This window comes from Schistocerca piceifrons, chromosome 1 (assembly GCF_021461385.2).
Source record: "Schistocerca piceifrons isolate TAMUIC-IGC-003096 chromosome 1, iqSchPice1.1, whole genome shotgun sequence".
Lineage (NCBI taxonomy): Eukaryota > Metazoa > Arthropoda > Insecta > Orthoptera > Acrididae > Schistocerca > Schistocerca piceifrons.
Window position 1 is genome coordinate 182,923,781 of NC_060138.1, and position 20,617 is coordinate 182,944,397.

General features: G+C 41.1%; 1 protein-coding gene and 1 non-coding gene across 4 annotated transcripts in view; one reads left to right on the forward strand and one right to left on the reverse strand.

Annotated features, from left to right (window-relative positions):
* The window catches only part of LOC124784099 (inversin-like), a 97,734-nt gene that overhangs the window by 5,196 nt on the left and 71,921 nt on the right, over nt 1-20,617 (reverse strand). The gene's annotated exons all lie outside the window — the stretch shown is intronic.
* On the forward strand, nt 1,593-1,667 carry Trnas-cga. The gene has a single exon. It is a non-coding gene; the product is annotated as a tRNA-Ser (tRNA).

Sequence of the window (20,617 nt, forward strand, 5' to 3'; positions counted from 1 at the left end):
TTGGATTATTCCCTCTTGGTTGTTGTACATATTGTATATGACCCGTCTCTCCCTGCAGCTTACCCCTACTTTTTTCCGAATCTCGAACAGCTTGCACCATTTTATATTGTCGAACGCTTTTTTCAGGTCGACAAATCCTATGAAAGTGTCTTGATTTTTCTTTAGCCTTGCTTCCATTATTAGCCGTAACGTCAGAATTGCCTCTCTCGTCCCTTTACTTTTCGTAAAGCCAAACTGATAGTCATCTAGCGTATTCTCAATTTTCTTTTCCATTCTTCTGTATATTATTCTTGTAAGCAGCTTCGATGCATGAGCTGTTAAGCTGATTGTGCGATAATTCTCGCACTTGTCAGCTCTTGCCGTCTTTGGAATTGTGTGGATGATGCTTTTCCGAAAGTCAGATAGTATGTCGCCAGACTCATATATTCTACACACCAACGTGAATAGTCGTTTTGTTGCCACTTCCCCCAATGATTTTAGAAATTCTGATGGAATGTTATCTATCCCTTCTGTCTTATTTGACCGTAAGTCCTCCAAAGCTCTTTTAAATTCCGAGTCTAATACTGGATCCCTTATCTCTTCTAAATCGACTCCTGTTTCTTCTTCTATCACATCAGACAAATCTTCACCCTCATAGAGGCTTTCAATGTATTCTTTCCACCTATCTGCTCTCTCCTCTGCATTTAACAGTGGAATTCTCGTTGCACTCTTAATGTTACCACCGTTGCTTTTGATGTCACCAAAGGTCGTTCTGACTTTCCTGTATGCTGAGTCTGTCCTTCCGACAATCATATCTTTTTCGATGTCTTCACATTTTTCCTGCAGCCATTTCGTCTTAGCTTCCCTGCACTTCCTATTTATTTCATTCCTCAGCGACTTGTGTTTCTGTATTCCTGATTTTCCCGGAACATGTTTGTACTTCCTTCTTTCATCAATCAACTGAAGTATTTCTTCTGTTACCCATGGTTTCTTCGCAGCTACCTTATTTGTACCTACGTTTTCCTTCCCAACTTCTGTGGTGGCCGTTTTTAGAGATGTCCATTCCTCTTCAACTGTACTGCCTACAGCGCTATTCCTTATTGCTGTATCTATAGCGTTAGAGAACTTCAAACGTATCTCGTCATTCCTTAGTACTTCCGCATCCCACTTCTTTGCGTATTGATTCTTCCTGACTAATGTCTTGAACTTCAGCCTACTCTTCATCACTACTATATTGTGATCTGAGTCTATATCTGCTCCTGGGTACGCCTTACAATCCAGTATCTGATTTCGGAATCTCTGTCTGACCATGATGTAATCTAATTGAAATCTTCCCGTATCTCCCGGCCTTTTCCAAGTATACCTCTTCCTCTTGTGATTCTTATTAGGAGTCAACAAAAGACAAATGTTATACAAAAGCGGTTTAGCAAACACGTCCACTTTCTTCTACCATTGAACGCACTCATCTACGAGCTTCACAGACCATGATAATATGCTTCATGATATGCGCTTTTTTGTGTGACATGTTGTAGAACTTGTAAACAGAGGAGCTAATTAAACTCGGAGACGAGGCACTGGTGGAATTAAAGTTGTGAGGACGGGGCGTGAGTCGTGCTTGGGTAGCTCAGTTGGTAGAGCACTTGCCCGCGAAAGGCAAAGGTCCCGAGTTCGAGTCTCGGTCCGGAACACAGTTTTAATTTTTTTTTTTTTAAATCTTATGGGACTTTACTGCTAAGGTCATCAATCCCTAAGCTTACACACTACTTTACCTAAATTATCCTAAGGACAAACACACACACACACACACACACACACACACACACACACACACACACACACACACACACATGCCCGAGGGAGGACTCTAACCTCCGCCGGGATCAGCCGCACAGTCCATGACTGCAGCGCCATAGACCGCCCAGAGTTTTAATCTGCCAGGAAGTTTCATATCAGCGCACACTCCGCTGTAGAGCGAAAATTTCATTCTACAGGAACTAATTGTTTTGCATTTTCATTTTTCCCCACAGCCTTCTAAGTTCTTCACGACCGACACATGGTTTTCCTGCATTCCTAGCATCGTAGTTTGAGACAGGACACAGCAACAAGGCTAGTAATGCCGGAGTTTGGATATATTAGTCGAACATTCTGGCACATTAGAAATAATAGGTGCTTATATTATATGGAATTCGGTGAATTAGATAATGGGCATCTTCTGTCACTTTGATCACACCAGATCGAGGATGTGGGCTCCAGGTGGGCCGCTATAGGGCCAATAATAACGACGTCAGAGAATTGTTAATCAAAACTTTTAAGCATGTTTCTTTATCGATTTACGCTGATTGTATGGCTATATGTCATTCTTACTTGTACCAAGATCCAAAGCAATTTTTCGTGATTTTCTTGATCGTACATCGTTTAAGTAAAACAAATGCTTCCTCAGTGAACATATGTGGTTATCAGTCACATCACACGTAGCTCATAATCATCTCAAAATTTAACTAAGGTTTTAACTGGTATGTCTGCTGTAAATGAAAGCAACAGCGACATGCTGCGGTTGTTGCTTTCCTAGCACCTCGCGAAGCTCAGGTATAAACTGTCTCACGGCCAGTCCGAAAATGGGGCACTGTGGGCCCTAGCGACATGTAGCAAAGAGTAAAGTAGGCTCCCTCGTGTCAGTCCCGCCAACGAATAAGTGCTGTTAGTATTGATCCACCTGTATTAAAAGCTTTTGTTTTACTTAGATGTTTTAAGATCAACAAAATAATGGAAAATTTCTCTGAAAGGTGGTGTCTACTCAAATTTCTAGACACAGAAGCGTGGGACTAGTAGCGCCACTATGAGGATGCACACCTTGTTTGCTTTAAATACACACCGTAACGGGTGTGAGCGTTAGTTATGTAGGAGATGAACGTGGTGAGTTGGTGTTGGTCAAGAACACCTTTACAGCGTCAAACACGCCATTATCAACACCTCACTGAATTTGAACAAGGTCGTGTAATAGGGCAACGAGAAGCTGGATGATCCTTCTCCGATAGTGCGGAGAGACTTGGCAGGAATGTAACCACTGTACATGACTGCTGGCTGCGGAGTTCACAAGAATGTACGGTCACAAGACGACCGGGCTCCAGACAGCCATGGGGCATGAACTGTTAGAAATGGGTCACTTCCAAGGACAGCTTCGAGCCAGACGCTTTGTAGCGTACAGTACACTAACCGGAAACAACTGCCATTTGCGACTTGAATGCTGCACGCGAGAGCTCATTGCAGTCTATTGCGTTTTCCAATGAAAGCTGATTCTGCCTCAGTGGCAGTGATGGCTGTTAGTTAGGATGTGGCCAGCTGTCTACGTGCTACAGTGTAGTTAGACACTCTTGAGCTAAACCTGGAGTTATGGCCAAAGGTGCTACTTCGTAAGAAAGCACGAGCTTTCATCTACATCTACGTGATTACTCTGCTATTCACAATAAAGTGCCTGGCAGAGGGTTCAATGAACCACCTCCATGCTGTCTCTCTACCGTTCCATTCTCGGACGGCACGCGGTAAAAACGAGCACTCAAATTTTTCCGTACGAGCCCTGATTTCTCTTATTTTAACGTGATGATCATTTTTCCCTATGTAGGTGGGTGCCAACAGAATCGGAGGAGAAAACTGGTGATTGAAATTTCATGAGAAGATCCCGTGGCAACGAAAAACGCCTTTGTTTTAATGATTGCCACTCCAATTCACATGTCATGTCTGTAACACTATCTCCCCTATTTCGCGGCCGACCGGGGTAGCCGTGCGATTCTAGGCGCTACAGTCTGGAACCGCGTGACTGCTGCGGTCGCAGGTTCGAATCCTGCCTCGGGCATGGATGTGTGTGATGTCCTTAGGTTAGTTAGGTTTAAGTAGTTCGAAGTTCTAGGGGACTGATGACCTTAGAAGTTAAGTCCCATAGTGCTCAGAGCCATTTGAACCAGCCTATTTCGCGATAATACAAAACGAGCTGCCCTTCTTTATACTTCTTCGATGCCATCCGTCAGGCCCACCTGATGCGGATCCCACACCGTACAGCTGTACTCCAGAATAGAGCGGACAAGCGTAGTGTAAGCAGTCTCTTTGGTAGACCTGTTGCACCTTCAAGTGTCGTGCCAATGAGTCGCAGACTTTGGTTTGCTCTACCCACAATATCTATGTGATCGTTCCAATTTAGGTTATTTGTAATTGTAATCCCTAAACATTTAGTTGAATTTTCAGCCCTCAGATTTGTGACACCGCGTAATCGAAATTTAGCTGATTTCTTTTAGTACTCATGTGAATAACTTCGCACTTTTCTTTATTCAGGGTCAATTGCCACTTTTCGCACCATACAGATATCTTATCTAAATCATTTTGCAAATCGTTTTGATCATCTGATGACTTTACAAGACGGTAAATGACAGCATCATCTGCAAACAATCTAAGACGGCTACTCAGATTGTCTCCTATGTTGTTAATATAGATCAGGAACAATAGAGGGCCTATAGCACTTCCTTGGGGAACGCCGGATATTACTTCTGTTTTACTCGATGACTTTCCGTCTATTACTACGAACTGTGACCTTCCTGACAGGAAATCACGAACCCAGTCGCACAACTGAGGCGATACTCCGTAGGCACACAGTTTGGTTAGAAGACTGCTTGTGAGGAACGGTGTCGAAAGCCTTCTGGAAATCTAAAAATACGGAATCAATTTGACGTCCCCTATCGGTAGCACTTATTACTTCATGAGTATAAAGAGCTAGTTGTGTTTCACAAGAACGATATTTTCTGATTCCATGCTGACTATATGTCAATAAATCGTTTTCTTCGAGGTACTTCATAATGTTCGAATACAGTATATGTTCTAAAACTCTACTGCAAATCGACCTTAGTGATATAGACCTGTAATTCAGCGGATTACTCCTACTTCCCTTTTTGGGTATTGTTGTGATTTGAGCAATTTTCCCGTCTTTAGGTACGTATCTTTCTGTGAGCGAATGGTTGTATATAATTGCTAAATATTGAGCTATTTTATCAGCATACTTTATTAAGTCATTTAAGCTGCTTTCTTACACCGAGGATATCTACTTCTATGTTTCTCATCTTGGCAGTTGGTCTTGATTGGAATTCAGGAATATTTATTTCGCCTTCTTTGGTGAAGGAGTTTCGGAAAACCGTGTTTAATAACTCTGCTTTAGTGGCACTGTCATCAGTGACTTCACCATTGTTATCGCGCAGTGAGGGTATTGTGTCTTGCCACTGGTGTGCTTTAATGTATGACCAGAATCTCTTTGGGTTTTCTGCCAGATTTCGAGACAGAATTTCGTTGTGGAAATTATTACAAGCATCTCGCATTGCAGTACGCGCCATATTTCGAACTTCTGTAAAACTTTGCCAATCTTGGGGATTTTGCGTTCTTTTAAATTTGACATGTTTTTTTTCGTTGCTTCTGCAACAACGATCTGACCTGTTTTGTGTACCATGGGGGATCAGTACCATCACTTAATTTATGTGGTATGTATCTCTCAACTGCTGTTGATACTATCTCTTTGAAAAAATTCCACAACTTTTCTACACTTACATGATCAGATCGGAAGGAGTGAAGACTGTCTCTTAAAAAGGCGTTAAGAGCATTTTTATCAGCTTTTTTAAATAGCTATATTTTGCGTTCTTTTTTATGGTTGTAGGTGTTACGGTATTCAGCCTAGCAGCAACTGCCTTGTGGTCTCTAATCCCTGTACTCGTCACAACACTCACTCACTATTTGTCCAGGATTATTTATTGCTGAAAGGTCAAGTATGCTTTCGCGACCATTTACGCTTCGAGTGGTCTCATGAACTAATTGTTCAAAATAATTTTCTGAGAAAGCATTCAGTACAATTTCGGATGATGATTTATGCCTGCCGCCGGCCTTAAAACATATAATTTTTCCAGCATATCGAGGGTAGATTGAGGTCACCACCGACTATAATCGTATGAGCGGGGTACTTATTTGAAATGAGACTCAAGTTTTCTTTGAACTGTTCAGCAACTATGTCTTCTGAGTCGGGGGGGGGGGGGGGGGGGGGGTCGTAAAACGATCCAATTAATAGTTTAGTCCGATTGTCAGGTATAACCTCCACCCATACTATTTCACATGAACTATCTACTTTAATTTCGCTACAAAGCAAACTACCTCTGACAGCAATAAATACTCCACCACCAACTGTATTTAATCTATCCTTTCTGAACACTGTTAGATCGTTTGAAAAAATTTCGGCTGAACTTATTTCCGGCTTTAGCCAGCTCTCTATTTGAGCTTCAGTGCTTTCTATTAGGGCTTGGAGCTCTGGTTCTTTCCCAACACAGCTACGACAATTTACCACTACAATACCAATCGTTTCTACTACCACCCCACGGTCTTTTACCTGCCCACTTTCTGACGGACGCCCCTTCTGTGGTTCCTTGAGACCCTCTAACCTAAAAAACCGCCCAGTCCCTTCCACACAGCCCCCGCTACCCGTGTAGCAGCCTCCTGTGTGTAGTTGACTCCTGACCTATAAAGCGGAACCCGGAAACCCATCACCCGATGGCGCAAGTCAAGGAATCTGCAGCCTACACGGTCACAGAACCGCCTGAGCCTCTGATTCAGACCCTCCACTCGGCTCTGCACCAAAGGACCACAGTCGGTTCTATCGACAATGCTGCGGATGATGAGCTCCACCTTAATCTCGGAAGCAAGACTGGCAGTCTTTATCATTTCCGCTAGCCGCCCAAAATCAGACAGAATCTGCTCCGATCCAAAGCCACACACGTAATTGGTACCGACATGAGCCACTACCTGCAGTTGGCTGCACCCTGTACTCTTCACGGCATCCGGAAGCACCCTTTCCACATCCAGAATGACTCCCCCCGGAATGCACACAGAGTGCACACTGGCTTCCTTCCCCTCCTTGAGACCCTCTAACCTAAAAAACTGGCAGAAGTAAAGCTGTGAGGACGGGGCGTGAGTCGTGCGTTGGTAGCTCAGTTGGTAGAGCACCTGCCCGCGAAAGGCAAAGGTCCCGAGTTCGAGTCTCGGTCCGGCACACAGTTTTAATCTGCCAGGAAGTTTCATGCTATCGTATGATTGTCATTATTTTCATAAAATAACGATTTTTTATCAGTTAGCTGCGTTTGTAACGACTCATATTCGATTGTCAACATACTTAGTTGTGGGTCTAATCTATGCGAATGGCAGACGAGTAATGATCTAAGATTGCCACTCTCGTTTCAGAACGTGGAAAATTTGTTTCCCTATTACATGCACGGACTAGACGCGCTGTTAATACGTCTAATAAGCACAGTTACAGTGGTGCAAAATTGCAACACTACAAAATAATTAATGTAGATTAATGAAATTTCGGCAATCATTTTTATAGTTAACATATTGAAGTGATTAACATTGCAAAATCACGCGTTAATGTAAGCGTGAGATAACCCATTGCAAATGTGAAATGCTCCTAAGGGGTCCCATTACGCGCCTAACGTTGGAGTTCCCAACTACCAGCAAACCCACCCTCTGTGAATGCCCAGACCTTTCGGGCCAAGAAGCTTCCTCTGGAACGGGGTGGCCGACTGCATCCGGATCAGAGACACCGTCAGCCACAGATAACGCCCGAAACCTGTTCGTCAAACGAACCGGGGAGGCCCTACGATCGGCCCCACGAAAGTTTTTCGCTGCCTGTCAGACTCTGGAATGATCTCCCACTAGACCATGGGTGAGGGGTCAAACTCAGTGCAGGCAATATCCGGGGAGGCACAGCTTTCCTGGTTATCCCACGCATCCTAATTGAAAATCGGTCGTCAGTCTCGTGATTCGACCTGTTCTGCTGCCATTCATGAACAGCATTCCAGGGAATGTTTTCCAACAGGATAACGCTTGCCCACATACTGCTGTCGTAAGCCAAGATTCTCTTATACACGGTCCAAATGTTGCTGCTTTGGTCTGCTCGATCACCAGCTCTGTCTCCAATCAAGTATTTATGGGACATCCTCGGGCAACTACAGCCTCATCCACAAACAGCATTAACAGTCCCTGTGCTTACCGATATTAACAGTCCCTGTGCTTACCGACAATGTGCAACAGGCATGGAACGTCATCCCACAATCTGACATCCAGCACCTGTATAGCAAATTGTATTCACGTTTGTATGCTTGGATTCAACATTTTGTCGGTCTCACCGGTTATTAACATACCAGCATTTCACATTTGCAATGGGTTATCTCACGCTTACATTAACGCGTGATTTTGCAATGTTAATCACTTCAATATGTTAACTATGAAAATGATTGCCGAAATGTCATTAATCTACATTAATTATTTTTTTGTGTTGCAATTTTACACCACTGTAACTGTGCTTATTAGACGTATTAACAGCGCGTCTAGTCCGTGCGTGTAATAGGGAAACAAATTTTCTACGTTCTGAAATGAGAGTGGCAATCTTAGATCATTACTCGTCTGCCATTCGCATAGATTAGACCCACAACTAAGTATGTTGACAATCGAATTTGAGTCGTTACAAACGCAGCTAACTGATAAAAAATCGGCATTTTATGAAAATAATGACAATCATACGATAGCATGAAACTTCCTGGCAGATTAAAACTGTGTTCCGGACCGAGACTCGAACTCGGGACCTTTGCCTTTCGCGGGCAAGTGCTCTACCAACTGAGCTACCAACGCACGACTCACGCCCCGTCCTCACAGCTTTACTTCTGCCAGTAAGCTGTGAGGGTGGGGCGTGAATCGAACTTGGGTAGCTCAGTTGGTAGAGCACTTGCCCGCGAAAGGCAAAGGTCCCGAGTTCGAGTCTCGGTCCGGCACACAGTTTTAATCTGCCAGGAAGTTTCATATCAGCGCACACTCCGCTGCAGACTGAAAATCTCATTCTGGATACGATAGCATATTGGGACCTAATGTTTACTAACACACGCGATTATTTATACTGACATTTCTAAGGGCCGAGTTTTGCTAAAAAGTTATGCTTACTTATTACATCTGACCAGCTAACGTCACTAGTCAACAAATACAAGCTTCGGTGGCTGCTGAACTGCCCTTCGCATGCTTTTCTTGGATTTTTATATAATGCTAATTATGCTTTCGCAATCACAAAACAAAACGCGTGTATGATTCTAACAATGCAGAAGGAGCACCAACCCAACAAAGAAATCATTGTTGGCATTCACTGTCTTGTTTAGTAACCACGAAAAAATTTCGATAGTAAGGAAAAAACCGGGAACTGTGTAGAATGAAACGTAATTCTCGAAGCCGTCTGTTCGCTAACTGTTAATGAGTTCTTTTATTTCTTATTTTTCAACAATGACACCAAAACGCCATTTCGTGCGTATCTAAACTTCCGAGTTTTCATTTGCTGCCACATCCGTCTGGCCAAACTGACTTCACACCAATTCGTAGCGAGACGTAGGGAGACGCACCTGCCCCAGGATGACTGGGTGTTGTTGTGTCGTCTTCATCATCATCATCATCATCCATATCCATCCCCATTACGGTCGGACGGAGGCAACGACAAACCACCTCCATTAGGACCTTGTCTTGTGCGGCGGTGCGGGTCTCCCCTATCCGATGTCAAGAAGCATGGGACATCATCATCATCAATCATCTAAGGTCTTCACACAAATATGTCGACTGTAATGTTGATGCACTTTTGCAACCACGTTATGGAGACATGGAAACTGTACCTACAGAAAGCGATGTACACGTCCTTTAGTTTTAATGTAAAAATGTGAATTACATTGCGAATTAATCGGTTACGTTTGCATGTGCTCAGGAGCACTTTCAACTGGAACAGCGAACGGTCTCGATTGCAGATGTGCGATTGGCAGTGTCCTGAAAACGTTTATTGTCAGAATGTACCATTTCTGTGGCTCAATTTTCTTTCTAAATTCATCCCCATCAAGTCAGAAAGAAGTTGTATCTAACTTTGCACTGTCTTACTGTGAGCAGTGTGCATGAAGTCCACTTAAAATACGAGGCCCGCAATCTATTCCGGATGTTCTAATTTTTGTTAATGCACTCTTTCCTTCATAAATATCGAGTTTTAAAATGATAATCGTTCCAGGCATTCCCCTTGACCTAACCAATGTACTTAGCAGAAATATTTGTCCTCATGCTCTTCATTGAGTTACATTGACAACTGTTGTAAGTGACAGTGGGCTAATATGTGCGACTTCAAAACTTTTACTATACGTACCACCAGTTTCTTTATGGTCTCTTTGCCTGAAAATTTAGCGCAAAGTGCTTCTTGATGTACAGAACAACGAATCCCATCTGTCGATCAGTGTTAATATCGTCAACTGAGTCTTTAAATTCTTTCTGCATGCTAGAGTAATGTCAGTTAACTGCAAATTCATACACCACCCGTCGCTTATGCGACTGCTTAATATATAATGAGAATTCTCATCACGCGCTTCCATCGTTCTCATTCTTTTTAAAAGGCTGTTGATGATAGATCGCTACACGCCCTTTTTTTGTGTGAGCATCCACTGGCCCTGGAATGTCCATACCCGAACAAATAGCAAAGGGTAAACAGTGCTAACACCACGAATCTGTCAAAGAATATAGCCAATCGAAAGATGTCACACTGGAGTACTAAACGAAATGTCATGCTGTAACAGATACTTCTGACAAGGGCCGAAACAGGCAGAGCCTTGGCGAGCAGACTGAGCACACGTGAAGTTTGGCACACCGTGGCCGGCCCTGATTTACACATGCAATATTGAAAACATGAAAATTGCGATTAAACATACGACATATATGGGAAAAAGTGAAAATATGGATGATGAGTGAACAATGAAAGCTGACGATGATAATTACATTATAACTGCTTTCCCTTTAGGTCTCTACTGAACTGTTCCACTACAGTGCAACAATATGGGTTATACAGATGTGAAGAAGTTACAGCTCAGCTGGTAAGTTGGTAGATTACGGAGAAAAACATCGATTCTCTCAATTACAATGCTGCAACTGATGGTAAAACATTCAAATTAAGTAATAAGAAAAATTTAGCATTCCTCTAAAATGGCTAGAGAATAATAACTGCATACATTTTGCCTATGTTCATTTTCACAACTTCAATTGGCAAATAATACTATTTCTTGGTACAGAGAATACAAGTTTGTGTTTCGATATTTTACACAGTTTACAGTGCATCACAGATACTCACATACTGTAACGTCAGTTTCTCAGCAGTAGTCAAGAACATGAATCTTTACAGTGCCTACCTTATCACATTAGGTGTGCTACGAGTCAGGACTGCTGCCAGAGCCGCAGCAATCATGTGTCTCTCACCCATGTCAGCAATATCTAACAGCCAGCGAATCCCTGTCAGCATTAATTCCTGCAGTGAATTATCTACACAAAAACGCACACACTTGTTACAAAGTGGAACTGACCTGCTTTTAAAAGAAAAATCTTCTAATGGATCGATGGCCTGGACTACTGTAACAGCTTCGTTAAGAGGTCTACTGCCTCAGACTGCACAAGTATTCTACAGATCATGTTATTAAAGCCACAGAAAAACATTTTCTCGATCCAGAATGTTGTTCCCCGCAATACTGTCAAAAATATGATTATTATGAAGTCTGGATTGGCTGCTTTTGAGTATAAAACATACATGTAGAACTATCATCATTCTGCCATTTGTCCACTGTGGTTATAAGAAACCACTAAAGCCGGCAGGTAGAAGCACATCTTCAAAATAATCTGCAATAGCTTTAGCTATTTGCATGTAAACTGTGTGGAAATTTGTGTCCCTCATCTGACTTCATTGTTCTTATGGAGTATTGGCAATTATTCGTAAGATGGCAGTGGCAGCACATCCCCAGACTGCAGAAGATCCTTTCCCCTCGGTGTGGTGTCCAACACTCAACTATTCCTACTATACAGCACAATAGCTACAACCATACATTTTAATGTAAGATCCAAAAACAACCTGTTTGAACTGTGGTGTCAAAAAGGCAGTTGTTCAAACTAAGGGGAAAAGCGGGGTTCATGATGTTTGAATTTGAATAACATGTTGCTGTATGACAAGCGTTGGCGACAGCTTGAATAACAGCTGGAGGAAAAACATGTTAAGTTGATCAGCATACAGTTCACTTCTCTTTGTCCTAGCACCCTGGATTCTGACACCACTGAGCTGTATCAGTATTTCAGGTCAGCCATTTTGAATTCTATATTTATCAAAAGTGATCTTTTATCACCAGCATGACAATGCTCCATTTTGGATTTCTAAATTTCCTATTAATTGATGCTTAATACAACACCCCTACTGCCCCTACTGCCACAGCAACATCATAGTAGTGGACGAAAACAACTTTAAAAAAAAAAAAAAAAACTGTCTGCCATTTTACACACAGGGTAATTGCGCTGTCAGAGGCATGGAGAGGAGAGGGGTGGGAAAATCTGTCAATGACATCATTGATGATGTCCTAGGTGACCAACTCAATGCCAGAAAACCCCAGTCTCCCTCCTGCTGAAGTTCCATAGTACTGATGGTGGTGACATCATGTGATTCTTCAGAGAGGACCAAGGTTGTATGGTCTGATAGCTTATGACACAATTATTTTGGCTTGTCGTTTTTGGTCCATAACCTGTATTTTGGGGATATTTTTAAGGCTGTTTTAACAGAAACATTATGCTGATGCTCTTGTCCTGTCTTGGGGATCTGTTATTCTTCCCAAAATTAGGTTCTGCTGCCACCAATATTTTAGCGGTAGGAATGCTTCGTTGCGGGACTAGTGCTGCAGGCTTTCAGTTGCATTTACAGGTGTAGGTTCATGTGCTCTTTTTAGCTATCCGAGTCTGGGTGCCAAAATTAGTCTTCTGTACATGCTTCTTCAATGCTGAGGCGAACTACATAATGGTGGGTGGCTGTTTGAACTCAGATGTCATCTTTACATCGGAGTACAACATGTGTTCGACGATATTAGTCTCCAGAATTTTCCTCTCTTCTGTGAATACAGGACTTTTTTCCTATAAACTGGACTGGAGCAACTGACACTCATGACTGAAGCAGTAAATTGAATAGCAGGTTTGTGGGTAATAGGCTTGCTAACATACTCTTCTATTAGTCTGGCAGTTAATAACTTGCTTAACTTGCTAGTTTACAATTACTATCAAGACTGTACTACTGCACAGCCACTTGATAGATTTACATTGACCTGTAAGTATTCTAAAACTTTATAGATGTAGAAAGGGGTCAATTTCTCGAACGAACCTTCTACACCTTTATCCACAGTAATTCATTATACATCACAGAACAGTGTCCATCACTATTTCAGCTTTATGTGTCATTCACAAATGTCTCAGGTGAACAAATCACACAACGCTGTTTTGGAGCTTGGGTGTTAATAGCTGATTATGGAAAAAATAATGATCGATGGATTTTTGAGGCATCTAGCGTAGGTTAGAGACTTGAAGAAAACTCTATGAATGTTTCAGCTCCTGAAAACATTCCAGGACAGAATACACCTTATCCTCAGGTGCTGACTGATGGCGATGGTTTCACTCTTAAGACACACTTTATGTGCCTTTTCCACAGTGTCAACCTAAAAGTGACCCTCCAAAAGGAAAATTCAATGTAATGCTGGGTATTGCATTCTCGTGACCACTGCTGTCAGCGATCACGTACAGTGGCTACATTCCTGTCAAGTCTTTCTGCAATACTGTAGCAGAAACATCCAGCTTCTCGTAGTTCTACTGCACTAGCTCATTCGAACTCAGTGAAGTGTTGATGAAATCATGTCACCTTAAAGGCATTCTTGACCAACATCAACTCATGTTGTCCATTCTCAAAGGTAACTGGGGTTGTTTTGGGGGAGGAGACCAGACAGCGAGGTCATTGGTCTCATCGTATTAGGGAAGGACGGGGAAGGAAGTCGGCCGTGCCCTTTCAAAGGAACCATCCCGGCATTTACCTGGAGCGATTTAGGGAAATCGCGGAAAACCTAAATCAGGATGGCCGGACGCGGGATTGAACCATCGTCCTCCCACCGTCGTCCTCCCGAATGCGAGTCCCTCAAAGTTAACTAACGCTCACAGCTGTTACGGCACGTATTTAAAGAAAACCTGATTTGCATCCTCATATTGGCGCAAAATCTGAGTAGGCTTCATGTTCAAATGTAGGAACACACCTAGCAACTTCCATTTATGTCTCACAATTCCTCCTTGGTGTTGCGACTTTCTTTCCATCAATGTAGTTACTGTGTGACATATGAGCCAGAACAGGAAAATATCATGAGGCTGTCAGGACAAGCACTTTACCTAGTGTGATATTGAGGTGGTGCGGCAGTAAACGCAGATTGTAGCTAATGGGCGGCATCATCGCAGAGAATGGTGCAGTACAACAGCAAAACCACCTGGCGGACAAACGCGTCAGGCAGGGCAGAAATCTCGGGTATGCCGTGGTTACTGGGGCTCTTTCTCCGTAGTGTCGAAGTGGGGAACACATTATCACGGTGAGAAATGGTTTTACATTAGCTTCAGAACCACCTGCGATTATTTTATTTCAACTTGGAATTTTGTTAGAAAAATTGTAAATAGAACACGAATTAGTGTGAATCTATAGCCTCTAAAGACAGCCATTTACATTACATCATCTAAACTTTCTATTCAATCTCTTAGTCGAAATTTGAATTGATCCTTTGTAAATGTAATCAATAGAAGAAAAAATGACCCTACATATTCTTATCTTGTAACGTTACTTCACCCTTTAAAATAAGAGAGCACACATTCTGAATACTATTAAACTTTAAACTGCTAATAATACTTTGTTGCCAGTAAGCATTACCACACGCTGTTTTGTGAATAAAGCTTTCACATTGCAGACAATAAACTGAAATGCTTGTCATACAGACAAATATGCCACATGATGTGTGTGTCTACACCACGACTACAGTGCAGGGCATCATGCCTCTACTATTTATTTATTTATTTTTGTGGTTTTAGGGCGCACAACTACAATGGTCATTAGCGCCCAAAAATCTACTATTTAAAATGTATTTAGTTTAGACTGGAAATAGTAATGTCACTGATTTCTACTGCAAAAGTTATTTCTGTATGTTAGCTATGTATCCTACGCAACAACATATAACCTGAAGTGCACCAGAATAGGCTTTTTCAGATCAGGTTTGACGAATGGGTTAGTTAAATTTGAATCATTATAATAATTATGACCAATAATGAAAATGGTGCTAGTTGACAGTTGTGTAGTGAATCAGAGTAACATGTGATATTATCAATTTTTTTAATTGAAGTTTCTGCAAAATCGTTTCTAAAATATGTAGTTCTTTCGTGTGCATCAAGAACACAAGCACTGTTGTGAAACTGCAACGGCACTGTGAGGTATTCAGCTGCCTCAATGTGGGCAGCACCAGTATACGTCATATGTATGGATGGGGGGCACGCATGGTGCACCGGCTGCAGCACAATTCCTGATGCCATAAGCCTGTGGACTGCTTTAAAGAGGCCATTTCTCAGATCAGGAAATGCAGGATCGCAAGGGCTGTACAACCAAACAAACCATGAGATCCCTGAAATGCTTGCCATTTAGAACAAAACGGGGGTGGGAGAGAAGGGAGGCATGTGTGACTTTACAGAAAATACCACAGATGCCGGGTGCAGCATTACCCCATACTGACAAAGTTAAAAAACATGTTTTCCGTTGCTTAATATCTCAGACGCAATGTGATACTCAGTTTCGGATGATAGCTGCCCGGATTTTACTAATTAGTGAGGGGGGGGGGGGGGGGGGGGGGGGGGGGGGAGTTTCAGGGAAATCAACAGTTCTCGAAAATTTTGTTCGGGAAAATTTAATTTCTTTCAAAAACATCACCTAAAGCTATCCTCACTCTCAGGAAACTACGTAGTGCCATTTCATGGATCAAAACCAACACTTAACGATTACGCAGTGAACAGAAGTTAATGCTAGTTGTAAATACACCACTGATTTTCCCTTAACATTGATTTTAAATCACAGAGAACACAAACTGAATGAAAACTCTAACAGGCATGATATTTATTACAACAGTATTACACAGATGCAACCTGGAAATTATGAACACTGTACTGTATTCAACACAACTCTTCAACACTCCACCACTGCTGTTGTTCACATCAACACACTTCATTGCATTCATCTGCCATGGCTGCAAACTGCCAACTGAAAATTTACTAGTACAGAAATAATGGCTCTGTTCGGTCCTTTGTCAATTGCTGATCATCTAAAAAGCAATTTGTCCAATGTAAGAGAACCATTAGCAAGAAGTATGGTCCATCAATTTTTAGAGCTACAACGGATGTCAGAGGTTTGAAGCATTTTTACTGTTTTTATAGCTTGATGATAAAGCTACAATACGTGTTCAAAGAGAGCAAGATGAATTTGCTGCAATCAGGAACTTTTGGCAAACCATAAATCATAGTCTTGGGAAATATTACATACCAAACAAAAATTTTATGATACATGAAAAGTTAGTTCCATTCTGTGGATAGTGTGCATTTAGGTAGTATACGAGTTCAAAACTTCGTAAGTACAGAATAAAAATTTTGTATACAGGGTGTTACAAAAAGGTACGGCCAAACTTTCAGGAAACATTCCTCACACACAAAGAAAGAAAATATGTTATGTGGACATGTGTCCGGAAACGCTTACTTTCCATGTTAGAGCTCATTTTATTACTTCTCTTCAAATAACATTAATCATGGAATGGAAACACACAGAAACGGAATGTACCAGCGTGACTTCAAACACTTTGTTACAGGAAATGTTCAAAATGTCCTTCGTTAACGAGGATACATGCATCCACCCTCCGTTGCATGGAATCCCTGATGCTCTGATGCAGCCCTGCAGAATGGCGTACTGTATCACAGCCGTACACAATACGAGCACAAAGAGTCTCTACATTTGGTACTGGAGCTGCGTAGACAAGAGCTTTCAAATGCCCCCATAAATGAAAGTCATGAGGGTTGAGGTCAGGAGAGCGTGGATGCCATGGAATTGGTCCGCCTCAACCAATCCATCGGTCACCGAATCTGTTGTTGAAAAGCGTACGAACACTTAGACTGAAATGTGCAGGAGCTCCATCGTGCATGAACCACATGTTGTGTCGTACTTGTAAAGGCACATGTTCTAGCAGCACAGGTAGAGTATCCCGTATGAAATCATGACAACATGCTCCATTGAGCGTAGGGGGAAGAAACTAAAGTGAGCTCTAACATGGAAATTAAGCATTTCCGGACACATGTCCATATAACATCTTTTCTTTATTTGTGTGTGAGGAATGTTTCCTGAAAGTTTGGTCGTACCTTTTTGTAACACCCTGTATATGTGACTCTAAAAATTTCCACACACTCAAAGGGCATACCTTGGAAAAGAAGGAAATGAATGCGGTGAAAATGTTGGTTTCAATGTTGTCACCTATCTTACAAGAGACTGTTTCACTAGTTGCTGAAATACGACAACAGGTATTTCTTCACATACATGGGTCTCTCAGATTTCCTACTAGAACATGGGCTGACACTTGTAGGGGCTTCTCAACAAAATAAAGCATTTGTACCTAGAAAATGTTTGCCAAAGAAAAGCTGGGAGGAATGAACTACAGAATTTGTTTCTACACATGATCACACTCTACTGTCACACACTAAAAAAGTGGGGGGAAAGTGTAGGGCTACTTTTCACAATACATCACACATTCAATATATCGAGATGCTTCGAAGTATGATGGAAAAAAGTACCGTAGTGAGATGAAAAGTGGGGTGTATTCACTGGATCTGATGGCTCATTGTTCATAAATTCAGCTGTTTGTTAGGTTGCACTGTATGTGGTATTTTTGAATAAAAAATTGACACATGATGTAAAAGAAATTAAATCTAAGCTTCAAATCTTTCTTGATGAAATCACTGAAGATATGGTTCAAACACATATAAAAATAAGGCTAGAACTAGAGCTTCAGAAACCTGTATGGAAAGTGTTGTGCATGAATCTCAAGACACCAGTCAAACTGTAGAAGAAAAAAATTCCAGCAAAGTAGTAGTATTGATGTAAGTGCAATCTTTAAAACAAAGAATGCAGAAAATTGTTTGTATCAACAACAGAAGAAACATATGTGGTGAGTATTTAACCTCTGCAATGAAGTGCAATGATGGCTGTCTGTGAAAACAACACACAAAAACAAAACTTTTTCAAGAATACCATCAACATAATACAAAATACAACAGATATACAGTATTTTCCCAGGATTTATCAATCCGTGAATTTTAGAAAAATAAATAAATAAAAATTTGTTTGCTTATCTGTATTAAATATTTAAATTCATGTTAATAAAATCTTGCTAAAGTAGTGCTAACTCAAATTTTCATTTATATCTTAGTGAAAATATAACATTATGAAGAAAAAAATACAAGTCTACCGTGATAAAATAGGATGGGTGTTCTAGGGTTAATCTGAATCATCGCTGCATGTCAAGCTGCTCACTACAATCCGGATGTAGTACATGAAGTAGAATGAGTAGTTCTATTAATCACTCCTCTCTTCCGTTAATAGTATTGTAGCACAATACTTCACTTCTTGAAGTACTTCCAGCTCAATAATACTTACAACTGATTGGAAAATGTGGTGTGACGCTGGTAACGGAGGAAATGTTCTGGATAATTTCTGAGCTGTTGACAGAACTGGTGAAATTATCAGAGTATAGACAGTCCACATTCAAAGGCTGTATCCATATCTCTTTTTCTTTAACCACATTTGTGGCATGAACGAACTCCTATTACTGTCGATGCAGAGAATATCGTTTTTGCTTCACACAGCTGCAAATAATGCACTTAAATAGCTATCTAACAGCTGCATGGTGAAGGTTTCTGGCACAAAGCAAGATAATCAAGATATATCTGCAGAGTAAATAATATAACAGGCTTCCAACAAGCGGCAAGATGTTATGTGTCATCAGCAAGCAACGAGGTGCTAGCAGTGAGGCTGCAGTGTAAATACACCTTACGCAAAACAAGAAACAAATTTTCCATATGCCTATGAACTGCAGAGCTGTATATTATAGGGAAAAAGTAGGACATTAATTTTTAATTCACATAAATTACTTTCACGATCAGTAGATTAGTAAATTAAGGTTATTCAGGTGCCTCAACTATTCCGCAAGATGAAGCTATTCCAGTTTCAGCTTAAAATATACCACCTCTACCCAAAACAAAGAGAACGGTGCAAAATACCCATTTTTGCCCCATCTCTACAAAATTGGGTAAAATGGGGCACTCATTTAAATGAATGGAAAAAAACCTCAAAAATGAGATAGTAGTTTTATTCTAGTGCAATAGCTATATGAAAGCATTGAGAAATTATTGAGAGTACTACCAATGGATACCATTTTGACAAATCATTTTAAATTTTCAAAATACTACATTAATATACGCAAAGTTCTCAATAAATGGTTGTAACAAAAAACAAAAACATGTTATTAAGAATCGATATTGCAGGTAAAGTATTTGTCTTCTTCCTGAGCACTGGAATGTTCTTCATGCCACAGCCACAACAAGATAGACACTGGGTCTGAATGTAGCCTATTACACAACATGCATGCTTCATCCCCTTTGCCTGATGAAGTCTAAGACTCATGTTTTTCTCCATTTTCTTTAACTTTTTAAATGGGTCTAGATTTCCCAAATGTCATTTTCCCGATCTTTGCATTTTTTGTTTTCCGCATAAAAATTTTTCATTTTAATTCTTTCTTTTCCTCTTTCTATTTCCTGCTTTTTCTTCAGTTCTCAAATATTTTTTATGTGGAGAGGAAACTAGTATCAACGTTTTACCATTCTGGTAATTTTCTTTGCTTTTTCTACCAAGTTAATCTTTGGAGGTGGCATTAGAATCTTTGGTGACACAGAGAATGATGATCACATAACAGAAGTTATAGAAACTGTAAACAACTCATCATCAGCTACTGATATTTACTCTGGTGCTTATCCCAACCATCATATCATTGTTCCAATTTGGTGCACTCTTGAATTTGATAAAACCTTTGTATAAAGTACAGGATTACAGCAATCTATTATTTTGTGAATATGATTGTTTTGCCTGTACTTGATCCACATTCAACCAAATCATTACACAAATCATTCGGTCCATGCCCTGAAAATTAATTAATAGTTTCTATACTTCAATCCTATCCCCTTTCCTAATGTAGAGCTGGCCACAGAATGACGAAGTACACTTTTGCAGGATGTGCGGACCACAGGCAGACCAAAGACTCAGCTTTTAACTTGGCTTTGCTTCGTCCCACTCAGAAGTACTAGTACAAAGTGACATTTCATTGAATACAGCAGTGGGACATTTTCTTCTGTTTGGCAGAATACTTGTGTCAGTGCTTTTTACTCTTCATTATTTGTTCATGGTATGCAGGACATTTGCACAAAAAGAGGCAGTCTAATGATCTATCCTCACGAACACTTAAAAATAAATGGGAATGATAAAACAGAGGGATGAGAACTCTCACGTGAGTGGGAGGTACTGAAAATCTGCAATGAAGACCTTACAATGTAAACCAAAAAACATCTGTGTACTTCGATTGGGGGGGATCCATTGGAGCTTGGCTGGTTG